We start from the raw sequence: 12,915 nt of genomic DNA on the forward strand, positions 1-12,915 counted from the left end.
GAGCCAAGGTCGCGTGTAGCCCTGCGGGAAGGAGACTGATGAATGCCACCATGACCTGCGACAGTTTTACCCTCCCAGCTCCTCCACGTAGGCCTTGTGTCCTGAGTGGACCCTCTGGGTCACCGCATATCTATTCACATTAACTGTATTTTTCACAACCATTTCTTTTAAAACACAGCATGACCCATTTTTTTCTTCCAGTTTTGCCTTTGTTTTGCCAATATTTTCTATTCGGTAAATACGGATCAGTATTTGTACAGTAGAAAATAAAATATATGGAGGCAAAAACAGATAAAATACTGATGACATGTGGTTGTCCGTAAAAAGGATCCATACTATGGATGTGTTACAATACGCTCGGCTGAAACCAGTCTAAGGCCACTTCCCGGGGGCGGATTGGCAATGTATTATACCGGGAAAACTCCCTGGGGGCTAACCACTGCTTTCTTACAAAGGACTGGCAATTGCTTATTGGGCCGCTTGGCCCAACAGATAGTATATTTTAAGTGCACCTACAGGGCTGTGGCTGTGAGCTTCCACTGTGCCAGCTGGCTATTAACACAAAAATTTTTTTTTTTATCCCCCTCCCTGCTAAGCTTCCTTGGGGTGGGGCCACTGAGTGGTCAGCTTCTGGCAGCCGCGTGTCCAGTGCGTGCATATGCCGACTCCTCTCCCCATCTCAATATGTGCAGGAGACGGGGGAGGACTCATCAGACGTACAACATTGAACTTGCAGCTGTCGGAGCTGTTGATGATGCATCTAACTCTGCTGCCTGGAGGGGTGGTAGAAACAGGCTGAACTAGATGGTCATTGTCTTCATTTAGCCTAATATACTTTGTTACTATGTTAGAGCACACGGCTTGCCAGAACTAATCTGTGCTGAAGACGCTTCTACTGTAACATTGCTGCCTGGAATGATGAGGTGTAGGGAAGGGGGTGTTTGTGTAATAAAGGGGGACGCTCTCGATGGGCCACAGAGCGAAAGCAATTATTTTTTTGATCATAGAGAGGATACCACTACTAACTTGGCAACAGAGGGCTCACTGTTACTAATTAGGGCCATAATTACTAATTGAAGCCATAGAGAGAACACTGTTACAACATTGGGGCCACAGAGAGGGTACAACAAGCGAGTTTTTAACTGCACTGTGGGATTCCGTCTGGGGGTTCAGTCACAGGTGCTGAAAATAGCATTGAGACAGAACCCCTAAACAGAGACATAGAATCATAGAATGGTAGAGTTGGAAGGGCCCTCCAGGGTCATCGGGTTCAACCCCCTGCTCAGTGCAGGATCACTAAATCATCCCAGACAGATATTTGTCCAGCCTTTGTTTGAACACTTCCATTGAAGGAGAACTCACCACCTCCTGTGGTAATCTGTTCCACTAATTGATCACCCTCACTGTCAGAAGGTTTTTTTTAATATCTAATTTGTGTCTCCTCCCTTTCAGTTTCATCGCTTTCTGTCTTTCCTTGTATAAATGAGAATAGGGCTGATCCCTCTGCATTGTGACAACCCTTCAGATATTTGTAGACAGCTATTTAGTCTCCGCTTAGCCTTTTTTTTTGCAAGCTAAAAATTCCCAGATCCTTTAACCGTTCCTCATAGGACATGATTTGCAGACCGCTCACCATCTTGGTAACTCTTCTCTGAACTTGCTCCAGTTTATCTATGTCTTTTTTAAAATGGGGTGCCCAGAACTGGACACAGTATTGCAGAAGAGGTCTTACTAACGAAGAGTAGAGGGGGATAATTACCTCACGTGATCTAGACTCTATGCTTCTCTTAATACATCCCAGAATTGTGTTTGCCTTTTTGGCTGCTGTATCACATTGTTGACTCATGTACAGTCTATGATCTATTAGTATACCCAAGACTTTTTCACATGTGCTGCTTAGTCCAATTCATCCCATTCTGTATGTGTTTTCTTCATTTTTCTTGCCCAGATGTAGGACTTTGCATTTCTCCTTGTTAAATACCATTCTGTTAGTCACCGTCCACTGTTCAAGCTTTTCTAGATCTTTTTGAATACTCTCTCTCTCTTCTCTAGTGTTTGCTATCCCTCGTAGCCTTGTGTTGTCAGCAAATTTGATCAGTTTCCCATCAATTCACTCCTTAGGATCATTTATAAAACTGTTGAAGAACACTGGGTCCAGGACTGAGCTTTGTAGTACCCCACTTGATACATTCTTCCACTTGGATGTGCAGACATTTATGACCACTCTTTGAGTACGATCACTCAGCCAGTTGTGAATCCACCTAACAGTTGCCTTGTCAATCCCATAATTGGTCATTTTTTCAATAAGTATGGTATGAGATACTTTGTCAAATGCTTTACTAAAGTCAAGATATACTATATCTACCGCATTTCCCTGATCAACCCAGTCGGTGATTCTGTCATAGAAGGAAATTAGATTTGTCTGGCATGACTTGTTTGTTACAAACCCATGCTGCTTCTGGTTAATTACTTCATTTTCATACAAGTACTTAATGTTTAATAATTTGTTCAAATATCTTTCCTGGTACAGAAGTTAGGCTCACAGGCCTGTAGTTTCCTGGATCTACCTTCTTCCCTTTTTGAAGACCGGGACAACATTTGCCATTTTCCAATTTTCTGGGGCTTCTCCTGTTCTCCGGGAATTTTCAAAGATTATGGCAAGTGGTTTAGCAATTACCTCTGCTGCTTCCTTTAGTATCCTAGGCTGTAATTCATCAGGACCTTGAGACATGAATTTATTTTTAAGTTAGTGATGTGTTCCCTCACCATCTCTCTGCTGGTATTCTTGTATCTTGATGCCACCAGAAGCTAGGGGTTTGACAGGGAATGCCCCTGTCACACCCCTAGCTTCACATTGGCTAGATTCAAGAAGGATTGGTGTTCCAGACACGAATACTAATCTCTAACCGTAACCCTCCAGGGCAGGGTAAAAAGAATGCACAGTTTTGTTGGGGAACTTAGACCCCGTCCCTGCTGCCGGACAACTCCTCAGCTTTTCACAAGGCGGCCCACAACCGCTCAGCACCACTGACATGTCGCACTGCAGCGCAGACATGTGCCGAGTGCCAGTTGGCAGCTACATCCACGGCCACCAAGCACATCTAGGGACCGCTGGCTCTCACCTTCCTCCATGCCGTCACACTGAATGTGAAGGGAGGTGTGAGAAGAAAGCCGGCAGAGAGACTCACCGATGGCATGGTAAAAAGAAGGGCAGCCAATGCTGTTCACCGCTGCTGCAAGGCCGCCACCACCTACAGCACCTGTGAGCACCAGGAACGGGAGACACACTGCGGGAGCTGTAACACGGAGCGAGCCACAGGACATTCAGCGCTGCTGGTAAGTCGCCGGCTGCAAGACCTGTGAGGCTGAGCAATGGGACAGCTTGCAGCCAATCACGAACAGGGGGCCTGAACCCCCTGTCAAAGACCCTGTATTTTAACTCCACCTGTACTTCCGGTAGCGTCAAGATACAATAATACCCTCTCTGCTTATAGATAGTCTGCATTCTTTTATCCCCCCCAATAGCACAGGGAAGATCAGTTGATGTTCCATCTACTTTGTGAGAGAAAACAAATACAAAATAGGAATTTAAAAGTTTGGCCTTCCCAACATCATTTTTAACCAATTCACCATTTTCATCTTGTAAGCATCCAATAGCATCTTTGACTTTTCTTTTCCTTTTGACATAGCCCTCAAAATCCATTCTTGTTGCTTTTGGCCTCTGTTGCAAGCCTCAATTCATTATTAGCTTTTCTGACACTTGCCCTACAGTTTCTGCAGACTGCATTATATTCTTCTTTAGATATCCCCCCTCTTTCCATTTGATAAACATATTTTTCTTCCTTTTTAGCATATGTGCAAGTTCTGTGTTCATCCATTCTGGTCTCTTTAAATGCTTCCCATTCTTCCTTCTTTTAGGGATTGTTAACGATTGTGCTTCGAGAATCTCCTTTTGCACTATTTCCCGAAGGATGAAGGAAACTACCTTGGTTTCCATTTGGCAAGGTTTCTGTTCAGTTACGTTATATTTGGAGTATAGAATAGCGTACTCAACTTTGTTATTCTATACTCCAAATATAATAGCAACCCTTGTCAAATGAAAATTAAAGTGATGTTTGTTTCACTTATGAAAGGGATTGGTTCTGTCCTTTCCATTTGGGGGTTCCATCACAATTCTCATTTCTGCACCCGTGAAGAAGCCTCTAGACAAAATCCCACAATTTACTGAAAAACGCTGCAGGAACGCTCCCTAAGGGTGCCTTCACACAGGTGCTAAAATTGTGCAATTTTTGTAAGATGCGAGTGTGAGTAAAAAAAATGAATTATGAAACTAATGAACTTGCAGTGAAAAATCGCATGCCCCATCTTTCTGCGATTTTTTTTGTTTATTTTTGTTTTAATCTGCCACGTTTCCCTCCAGTTTATCGCATCTCATAAATTTGCGATTTTTATGTGATGCATTTAACATTAGAAAGTCCTATTGACTTTCGTGATAAAAAAATTGCGTGCTTTTATCACAGGAGGTAGTGATGCAAGATTATTCTCAAGAAAAAGCATCGCTGAAGCTCAAAAATCGCAGAAACAGAGACACGATTTTTGAAAAATCCTGATCGCCCGTGGGAAGGCGTTCTTACTGGACAGCACAAGTTATAGGGCTGCAGGGTGGAGGCTTCTGACAATGCTGTGAATTTGCTAGGAAAGCAGAGAGTTAAAAGTGTCTGTGTCCCACTCTGCAGAGGAAAGAATCGTAGCTGGAAGACGTCATCATGACAGTTTGAACTGGATGGGGAAAAACAGGGAAAGCGAACAGAGAGAACATCATCTGTGAGACAGTCGATTTATTTATCCTGTCTAGGACTGCATCTGTTCAGTATTTTACTAAGGTGTCCAGTCTGCAGTGTGGTGATACTCTGCAGACCGCTTGTATGGTATCCGACCACTATGGTCAGTCTTAAAGTGGTGGCATTATTCACTTACAGTATGCTGATAATTCTGTTGTTCTCTTAGTGGTTTTTATTTAAAATTGGCAAGGTGGTATTATTAACTCATGGTATGATGGCATTATTTAGTCACAATATTGCAGCATTAACCAGTATGGTGATACCATCTAGTGTGGTGCTATTATTTAGTTACAACATGGCGGTATTATGGAGTCATGCAGTATTAGAGCAGTGATAAAACACTGGTTATAGTCAATATTTTGCTGTAATATTTAGTTGCTGCATGGTGGGCATATTTAGTCAGTCACTCTATATAACATCATTTGGGGTATGGCTACTCTACATATACAGATTCCAGATTATGGTACAGTATAATGTGTTCTGTATTTCCCAATGGTCTCAGGGAGCACAGTCCACACCACTGAGCACCAGAACCAGGCTGTGCACTAGGCACCAATGCCTTGTGTAAATTCACATTGATCACTCGTGTCTCCAATTATTCTTACGGCATCATAAGTGACGATCAGTGATAAACTACAGTCTTAGCATTTATTTTTCAATTTGTTAAGGGCGTCTGTATACACTGTAGTTTATCCGCTCAATCTCATGCTGATTAGTGCCAGTTGTCAAGCAGCACCTGGACTTGCCAATTAAAACAATAAGAAGTGCAGGTGCTTGTTACAGTACAGGGTGTGTGAACAGCAACCTACATGAACAGGAGAAACAGGAAGGGATATGCATTTGAATGGACACCAAAACAATAAACCGAACATGCAAAACAAAAACACAGACAACGGGCGGCAAAATACTTACCAAATATACAACACAAGCAGGTAGTAATATTAATAAGTGTGAGGTATTGGTTTATTTTTTGGCCAAAACATGTAAGCTCACAAGTCCACGTCACGGGTCCTCATTGTCTTACGAGTTCCTACCCCTAACAAAGCAACTAATCCACAAAAAGGGAACCCTGCCTACAAGCGAGACGATCGTCCCAATAGGGACGGACCAACACTGGAACCTAGTTGCCTGGCTCACCCTAGATGGTAACAGGCAAGAACACCAGACGAGGATGTAACACACAAGCATCTGTAGTCCTACAGAAACAGTGGAATTCAAACATAAGACATCATTCATACAAGGCGTCTGCACACCTACAGACAGACAAGATAAGGCCCTAGCATCCACCTACCAACTGATGAAGGGGAATGAACAGGACAAGGCTCGGACGTCCGCCCACCAACAGATGGGTAGGACAAACAAACATGGACTGGGTATCCAACAACCAATGTACAGATGGATCAGACATAGAATGTAGTTTAGACAAACAAAAACAGAATATCAGACGGAGTTCAGACAAGGGAAATACAGACAAGAACGAAACTGAACCGCTCTGCACAGCATGCATCCTAAGGGCTCTTCCCTGAGAGCGGGGGTCTGGAGAGGGGGCAGGGCTAGAGGGGTTCTCATTGTGACTATGAGAACCCCTATAGCCCTGCCCCTGCTCTCAGGGAAGCCCTGGGAAAGTCCTCTAGCCCCGCTCCCTATCTTTCCAACTATTGGGAGATATGTAAGAGATGCAATGGGGGATTCCAGAGCTCTTTCGCAATCTTCTCTCATTGATTTCAACGGGGCCGATGCTGCTGCTGCCGGCCAAATTGAAAACAATGGGAAATATTGCAGAATTTCTTATAGCAACCTGCAGTGAGTGAAAACATCGCAAGTGAGAATGAAACCATTGAAAATCATTGCTTTCAAACTCACACATTTTTACTCGCATCGCTGGAACATCTTATTGCCAGTGAGGAAGAGCCCTAACACCCAGGTTTCATTAGACGGTATAATGACAGCATCCTCTAGCAAGAGGGACTGGTATTTATGTGTACAGAGCGGCGGTGATTAGCTGGAGAACTCCACACCATCAGCAGCCAAATCCTCCACATCTGCAGCAATGTACTCCTGGAAACTCATAGAACTACAGGTCCCAGCAACAAGGATGAACAGCAGCATGTACGGGCTCCGTAAAACTGACTAATATCAATATGATTGCTCAGAGATGAGAGAATCATGGAGAGTGTAAATGTGCCTTTAATGCGTCTTCAGCACCTAGGACATTGTGAGCTATAAATATAGCCTGACCACATGGAGGTCAGGACGCTCTCAGCGGAGCTCGCATGCAGTGGGAGGTCGTCCTCTCAGCTCCCGCTTTCAGTGGCACTTTCTTTTAGGCTGGGTTCACACAGGGTGTATTTGCCGCGGGCGGTTTTGCCGCAGCAGATCCGCCCGCGGCAAAACCGCCCGCGGCCGCTAATCTCGGGATTAGCCAGCCATGTGGATGAGATTTCTCAGAAATCTCGTCCACACGGGACAGCTAATCCGCTGCGGTAAATCCGGTTGAAACCGCGGCTGCGGCAGCATGTCTGTTTACTTTCTTTTTTTTGTTTATTTACGTCGCGGCCGCGCTCTCCTCTATGGGAGCGCCGGCCGCAATGGAAAAGCATGTGGCTGGGCCGCTTCAAAGCCGCCGCGGAGCCGCCGCGGTTCTCCCAGCGGACATCTCACGGTTTTTGCTGCGGCCAAACCGCTAGATTTCCAACGGGAATACGCCCCATGTGAACCCAGCCTAAAGGCTACATTCACACACAAATGTGAGACTTGCATGAATATGGCTGCATTCTTTTGAATGGGGTCACACACATGAGCGATGTCTTCCCTCACAGCGATGCTACAAGGTAAAAAAAAATCACTGCATGTTCTATTTTTTTCATGTTCCATTGTTTTCAATGGGATCTTAAAGTCAAAAAAGTATCAATTTGAAATTCAGTTTAACTTTAGTTTCCAAGTTCCTATCTTCATACAGCGCGGGCGTCATACCCCCCCACAATGAGATCACAGGGAGACATGCAGGTGTAATGGCAGCCAGGGGCCTTCTGAAAAGCCCCAGGGCTGTCTTGGCAGACTGCCTATCAAGCCGTCCCCGTGGGACGGCAATAAAATTTTTTAAAATGCAATAAAAAGCAATCAAAAAGTTGCATGTACTCCGAAATGGTACCAACGAAAACTACAGGATGTCTCGCAAAAAATGAACCATCGCACAACTACGTCAATGGAAAAATAAAAACGTTATTGTGCACAGAAGATGGCGGCAGAAAATAATTGTAAGAAATTAAATGTTTTTGAAAAAATAAAATGAAAGTAGTACAGGAAAAAAAAACTATACAAGTTTGATATCATAGTACTCGTATGGAATACAGTTATCATGTCACTTTTGTTGTAGTTTGTGCGCCGTAGAAACAAGACACACTGAAAGATGGCGGAATGTTGTTTGTTTGTTTTTTTCATTTTACTCCACTTCGATTTTTTTTAAAGTTTTTCGGTACATTATAAGGTACATTAAATAGCAACATTGAAAAATACAACTCGTCCTGCAAAAAAACAAGCCCTCATACATTATCGATGGATAAATAAAAGAGTTACAATTTTTTAAAAGGGGGAGATAAAAAAGAAAATGGAAAAAAAAGGGCCACGTCAGTAAGGGGTTAAAGGTTTTCCCACAGCTTAAGGGCTATTTCAGACGACCGTATATCGGCTCGGTTTTCACGCCGAGCCGATATACGGTGTCCTTGTCTGCAGGGGGAGGAGGATGGAAGAGTCAGGAGCAGGAACTGACCTCCTGCCCCCTCTCCACTATTTGCAATAGGAGGGGGCAAGATGGGGGTGGAGCTTCCTGCTCCTGGCTCTTCCACCCCCCCCCTAAAATTGCTTCACAGCCCCTCTTTCCTTCCTGGTTGTTGCTGAACTGGATATGTAACTGCTGCAGTCAATCACTGGCTATAGAAGGTCACTGCTGTGGCTAATGATTGCCTGCAGCAGTCACATGTCCTGGTCAGCAGCAACCAGGAAGGAAAGAGGGGTTGTGAAGCAATTTTAAGTCCTGAGAAAGCCCCTTCAAGTTCCCAATCCGCCCCTGTCTCTGTCAGACGAGCATATTTTAGCTCTGTGTTTTGGGGACTGTAATACAGAGATAATGTAAAGCTTGGGCTATATTTTTCATGCCCTTTTAAATAATGCAGCATGGCCTATTTTTTGACGTTTCTGCCACCATATTGCTATTCTTCTCTATTGGTCAAAACTATATGAAAAACTAGCTTTCAAAAAACTTCTGTGAGTGAAAGCACCCTAGATGCTCGCCAACATGTGAATTGTCACCGGGTCCAATTGAAAACAATGGGCAATGTGATGCGAGGGCACGCACAAAGATAGGACATGGCGCGATATGTTTCCTGCATCGCTCATATGTATGACCCCATTAAAAAGAATAGGGTTTATATCTGCGAGATTTGCGTGTCTCGCAAGGCACACTTCTTGCATGATTTTCTCGACCGCATGAAATCGACATTAGGCCACTTTCCCATGAGCGTATTCCATCCGCATCCGTAATAAGGACGTGTCCTGCCCAACTGCGGGGTTTAGGGTTAATGGCCATGGACGGATTTATGTTGCGTTCCTGGCGGCGTAAATCCGCGGCGGAATAAAGCAGCTGTTAGGTTCTATTGAACCTAATAGCTCAGTCCTCACATGCGGGATTCTGCCATGGATTTCCGACGCGTTTTTTTCTGCGTTTTTCTGTGGTGGGAGGTCTCCATTGATGTCACTGCTAACTCGTTCGCGCTCGTGCAGAATGTTTAGACAGCCAGATCATCACTGACAATTCCTGACACTGAGTGGGGAGTAGAGAATTAGAAGCGAACGAGCCAACAATAGTTTTAGTGGCACGTGAAACTGAACGGTGAGCGAAAAGCGATCGCTTCTTGTTCGTCGTTTGGTGGTTGGCTTGCTGTTAAACCGAATGATTATCGTTCACTTTCACTCATTTGAACGATAATTGTTACGTCTAAACGCATTAGATTTAGGGCCCATTCACACGGGCGTATGCGCATTAGATTTAGGGCCCATTCACACGGGCGTATGCGTGTTGTGGTCCATGAATACGGTGTATTCTGCTTTATGTAAATATGTAGGGCAGGTGTAAAACATGACTCCCAACATTGCATTGATTTTGTGCATAAGCATGCGCAGGTCTCCAGTGTGCCTTGTACGTATTACGCATACCCATTGCTTTCAATGGGCTGCCACGTATTTTAAGTGAACTAACCCGTTGCAATCAATGGTTGCAGTCACTGTGCATTGTCCTGTGTGAATGAGCCCCAGTGCGGCTGCTGCAGATGGAAGAGCCAGAAGTCCCACACTGCGCTGCGGCCGCTCTGGGCTCTCCAGGTAGCACCGCGCCCCGCCGCTCCAGTAGGCGCAGTCCGGAGAGGGAGGAGACAGGGAGGGGAGCGCCCCGATCCCGAGAGCCCGGCGCACACCGACCCGCACTGATGAGGAGCCAGCCGGAGGGAAGCACAGACCGCACCCTCCTGCCTGCCGAGCAGCCGCTCCTCTCCGCAGTGCTGGCACCGGCCCAGGGACGTCTGTCACAGGTGATGGGGGACCCTCTCGGGGTGGGCACTGCCTGGCATCGGGTTAGAGTGGGCACTAGACTGGCATCAGAGAATGATGAGCTGCAGCCAGCCTGGGACATGTGGGTGTGATGCTCTGCAGGTGCTGAGAGAGGCAGTAGATAGTGGATGCAGAACACCCCGGACCTCTTCCCTCTGTAGGTCTCCTGGTTTGGGTTTACCGATCCTCATGCCGATCACAATACTTGTGTTACAAGTGGGCTGACTTGCAGCAATTACTCTTGATTGTCTTTTTTTTTTTTTCAACAACAACCTGTCAAAGTTGTCAGCGGGCGCCCCAGGAAACGCAGAATGTTTTTATTGCTAACGAATCAATTTGCTTACATTTGCCCTACTTCTATATAACGCTGTCAACACTTTGATAAGTTGGTAAGTGACTTTGGGTTTCGGATGTAACAAGGTGAGGTTGGTGCCGGCAGTGATTGGCATGTTGGATGTGTTTCACCTGCTCAGTGTTCTGCAGCCACATGGGAAGTGATGGCAGATGTACTCCAGCTACAGTTGGCTGCCAATAAGCTGTATGCAGCTTGGTACTTTTAGGATTTTTCAGGGCATGTTCTAGTGATCACATTGCAGATTCCTGTGTGGAAGATCCGCAGCATATTATGTTCACACGGGCGGATTTACCATGCGGACCATCTGCACAGAAAAGCCGTAGAATTTACAGTAGAAGGTAAGTGGATGAGATTTTAAAAATCTCTGCATGCAGCGGACAAAAACGTGCGCAGAACCCATGTGGCGATTGACATGCGGTGTGGATTTTAAATCTACAACATGTGAGGCTGCTGTCACACAGGGGCGTAAATGTCACGGAATGACCGCACAAAAATGCCGCAAGATTTCCAAAGTAGAAAGGCAGCTTCAAAACACAGATCTCGTTCACTTTGCTGCTTAGGCTTGGGTTTAAGATTACCGGCAGAATTTCCTTGCAGCAATTTTACCCCGTGTGAACCCAGCCTTAGGGGTCCTGCACACGGGCAGATTTGCATTGCGAAATCCAGAGCGGGATTCCGCCTCTAGATTCTGCAGCAAATCCAGCCCATAGCATGTTATGAGAAAATGCAATTTCCTGCCCACGAGCGGAAATGGATTGCGATTTTTTTTTTTTTTTTTTTTTTTTTCCACTCGCAGGGGAGAAATTGCAGCATGCTGCGATTTTGTGCGGGCTATGCATGGTCGGCTTTGGAATGGAAAATGGAAGCCGTCCATTTCTGTGGCCATTCTGCAATCATTGCAGAATGGTCAAGGGAGCCGCGTCATCGCCATAGTGACGGCGCAGCGTCCTCTCAACTGCGCATGTGCCAGCTGGCACATTCGCAGCAGAGGAGAAGACGGTAGAGAGGTAAGCTGGGGTCACCAGCTGGGCACTGGGTCGAACTCTGCTGCGGGAATCCAGCATGCGGGGTCTGACCTGCCTGTATGCAGGCAGCCTTGTAGTGCTGGATACGCTGCGGATTTCAGCCAATGGACTTCAATGGAGAGGCCGAATTCCGCAGGAAATCTGCAACAGAAGCTGCGGATCTGGCACTAATTTTCCCACAGCAGATTTTCTATGTCCAATCTGCCCCAAGTGAACATAGCCCTAGCCTTGATTTCACACGGGCGAGTGTGATATCAGGCTGTGAAACTCGGCCCAGTATCGCACACGCCAACATGTGATGTCCCTGCAAATGTGTTAAAAATGCCTCGCATCACTTCAGGGAAGTAGCTAAAAGCCGCGGCAGAGGATCGCAGAGTGTTTCCCATTGTCTTCAGTGAGAACCCTCGCATCGCACTGAGGTGCACCTCACACGCCTTGCGATGCTTTGCCGGCCCCATTGAAAACTATGGGCAATGCAAGGTATTCCGAGAGAACGCCAAACATAGGGCATGCCGCACTTTTTTCCCGTGCCACGATGCCAAAAAAAAAAAATCGCTCATGTGTATAACCCGATTCAAAAGAATAGGGTTCATATTCGTGTGTCTTGCAGCGCACCAATCTCGCGCAATTTTCTCGGCTGTGTGAAAGTGGCCTTACAATACCAAGTGGATGCGCTTTCAACAGATCTCATCTACACATTGCAGAAACATTGTCAACAAATTGAACTGCAATGTGGATCTTAAATCTGAGTTATGGATATGTTCGCATGTAGCTTAATTGGTGCAGATTCTCTGCAGTGGAAAATCTGCACCAAAATCTGCAGTAAAGTCCTCGGCAAAAATCCTGGCAAAATCCTCAGCCAATGGTGCGGATTTTGTTTAGGCTCTGCATCACAAAATATGCTGGAGATTTTGGCGAGGAATTATACATGAATCAACACTCCCTTTCTAGGGGAAAAAGTTGCAAAATTTTAGTGCAGGCAAGCCTTGCGCAAAACTTTGTGACTTCTTAATGCCAGAAACTGGCGTAAAATCCTTTATGAATGTCCCCTACAGGCCGGATTTGCCGCGGAAATTTCGCTGTTTTGCCACAG

The 12,915-nt window shown here is 45.6% G+C and overlaps 1 protein-coding gene across 2 annotated transcripts in view; it reads left to right on the plus strand.

Annotated features, from left to right (window-relative positions):
* The first annotated feature begins 10,235 nt into the window (after positions 1-10,235).
* VWA5B2 (von Willebrand factor A domain containing 5B2) overlaps positions 10,236-12,915 on the plus strand; it is a 54,479-nt gene continuing 51,799 nt past the window's right edge. For both annotated transcript variants that reach the window (XM_066603227.1, XM_066603235.1), the window contains exon 1: positions 10,236-10,423. The gene's annotated coding sequence lies outside the window, so the exon portion shown is untranslated. The remainder of the gene's footprint in view (positions 10,424-12,915) is intronic.

This window comes from Eleutherodactylus coqui, chromosome 1, assembly GCF_035609145.1.
Source record: "Eleutherodactylus coqui strain aEleCoq1 chromosome 1, aEleCoq1.hap1, whole genome shotgun sequence".
Lineage (NCBI taxonomy): Eukaryota > Metazoa > Chordata > Amphibia > Anura > Eleutherodactylidae > Eleutherodactylus > Eleutherodactylus coqui.